Source organism: Hemiscyllium ocellatum, unplaced genomic scaffold, assembly GCF_020745735.1.
Source record: "Hemiscyllium ocellatum isolate sHemOce1 unplaced genomic scaffold, sHemOce1.pat.X.cur. scaffold_336_pat_ctg1, whole genome shotgun sequence".
Classification (NCBI taxonomy): Eukaryota; Metazoa; Chordata; class Chondrichthyes; order Orectolobiformes; family Hemiscylliidae; genus Hemiscyllium; species Hemiscyllium ocellatum.
In genome coordinates this window covers 636,374-639,125 of record NW_026868397.1, presented here as the reverse complement: position 1 = coordinate 639,125, position 2,752 = coordinate 636,374, and positions in this window count along the sequence as shown.

Below are 2,752 nucleotides of genomic sequence, written 5' to 3'. Positions count from 1 at the left end.
TTAGAAGGGACTGAAGGTAAATGTTTCACACACAGAGTGGTGTGTGTACATAAAGTGCTGTCAGAGGAAGTGGTGAAGGCGGTTACAATCGCACATTTAAAAAGTATCTGAAAGACGAGGGATATCGGCCAAATGCTGGCAAATGGAACTGGATCAGATTTGGTATCTGATCGGAGTGAACAGATTGGACTAACGGGTCTGTTTCCTATCTGCATGACACTTTGATTCTATCAGAGGAACAACGAATAATTCTGAATGGACCTTCCAAGTGGGAATCCTCTTCACTGGAAGTTTATCGTGCCCCCATGTTCATATTGGTTGAAAGCTACGTTAGTGAAATATTGGACAGAGAAGTGAGTCATGACTAATGGGACACAGACAGGAAAGTGGGGCTGAGACCACAACCTAATCAGCCACAATCTTAGTGCCCGGTGGAGAATTTTCAAAGTATCTAATGACTCACTCCTGTCCCTCAATCCCGTGTTCCTGTGTTCCATTCAGCCCATTAAACCTGTTAGGCTGGAGCATTTAGAGACTATTTACCTCTATAACCTGGTGCACATAAACAGAGGAGATCATTCGGCCCTTCAAGACTGTCCCACACGCTTTGAGGTGATTTGAGAAATGTAATTGTAAAACCCAGGCTGGGTATGAAAGAAGCCCCTCATCTCTCTGTACAGAGCTTCCCCTCTCTGAAACTTGTGCTAGATTTGTTGGTCATGTTGTAGACCCAAAGTCACTATGAATACAGCCCCCATACCTCACCCAGCGATGGCTCACAAAATCCTCTGGTCTCCCTGACGGCAACATTCAATACCAGAACATTCATCAAAATAACACCCACTAACTTTCCAATAACAGAATGTGAGAACATCAGACACAGGGACAGGCCATTCACTCCTCAAAACTGCCTTGCTCTTCATTAAGATCATGACTGATCTGCTCTTGGTCTCAAATCCTCTTTCATACCCAATTCTTCATCGCCCTCAACTCTCTGACAGGTCAATATCCATCTACCTCATCTTCAAATACTTTCTGTCATCTGGCTCCCCGAACATTCTTGAGAAGAGAAATCCTGACATTCAATTCCAATTGTTTGAAGAAAACCCTTGCTGCTCCTATATCATGGACTATTGATATGAACAAAGACACAATGGGTCAGGTAAAAATTACTGGCCCTTATACAAAGGCTTCTGTTGACTTCTGTTGACGTCAAGGAGCTTACCAAATCTGAATTTAATGGGAATCAGAGAAAAATGTCCAGTGTTTGGAGTCAAACATGGCACAAAGGAAGATGTTCATCATCTCAGTCCTGGATCACCTCTGTGGGAGATCTTCAGGGTAGCTTCCTCTTCACAAACATCTTCAGCTGCTTCATCAATGCCTCCCCACCCTCACACTCCGCACCATAAGATCAGAAGTGGGGATGGTCACTGGGGATTCCACAATGTTCAGAATAATTTGACGCCCCCGTCAGCTCCTGAACTGGACTGTGTCCATGTGCAGCAAGACATGGACTCCATTGAGGATTGTGCCTTTAAAGAGTCCGTAACATTCATATAAAGGACTGTCTGACACTGCACATTGCCACAGTAAAACAAGAGATCATTCCGCACCTCACACTGGTTTCACAGGAATATGAGGAAGTCGTTCGACCCATTGACACTGTTGGAGAAGAACAGGGACAGCCCATTCAGTGTCTCCAACATATTACTCAGGAAGAGAAGGATTCTAGTGTGATGGGCCACACCAGAACCCCTCGACAATATTTGAAGGCAGTAGCCTAGACTCTAATGTTTTCTTATTTCAAAGAAAATGTAAAGTGTCTGTTCCAGATGCAATGTGACTGGTCAAAAAACTCGGTATGAAGCAAAACACCAATTACGTAAACACGATAGATGAAATAAAACCAAAGAAAGAAGAATTTAGAATAATGTAATTGTATTGGACGAGTTAACAGAATAATAGATCTAGGAACTAATACTAATGAACTGTTCTAATACTGGAAATCACATGAACACAGCCCTTGGCAAAACGACACTGAATGACAAAAATATTTCTCCAATTCAGGATTTAAAAAAAGCACTAAGACAAAATCCATACAGAGTAGCTGCCAGGAGACATTCACTAAAGTTTTCAACTCGGTGGAGACCCCAATAATTTCTGATGTTACTGAGAAACCAAAACCCAGAAATCCTAATCTGTGAGAGCTGGCCATTCCAATTCCATCTGCATTAAAATTAACCTAAGGCCTCACTAGTAGTTTACTCAAGTGGTCCTAACTAACCAGCTTGGTAACAGTCATTCAATCTCTCTCTTAAAAGAAATCAGAACAAAATAACCTCTTAAAGCTACAGCAGCATCACACTAGTCAGCACATCAAGCTGTCATGCAGGAACCAGGGGTAACCAGTCAGGCCCTTGGCCCTGTCCAATCGGACGAGGAAGAAGCCAGTCAGTCCCTTGAGTCACTTACACAGGAACAGTAGGAGGCCATTCCCATCTCAATGCACTTACACAGGGGCAGAATGAAGTAATTGATGCTGATTCCTGATGAATGGCTTATGCCCGAAACGTCAATTCTCCTGCTGTGCTTTTCCAGCAAACCACTGTCTACTCTGATCTTCAGCATCAACAGTCCTCGCTGTCTACTAATTGATGCTCTAACATGATGACCAAGTGGAGCAGAGGCTGCACAGACAAACTGCTCCACGTTGTTCTTCTTAGCTCCGTCTGTCATGATACACACGTGG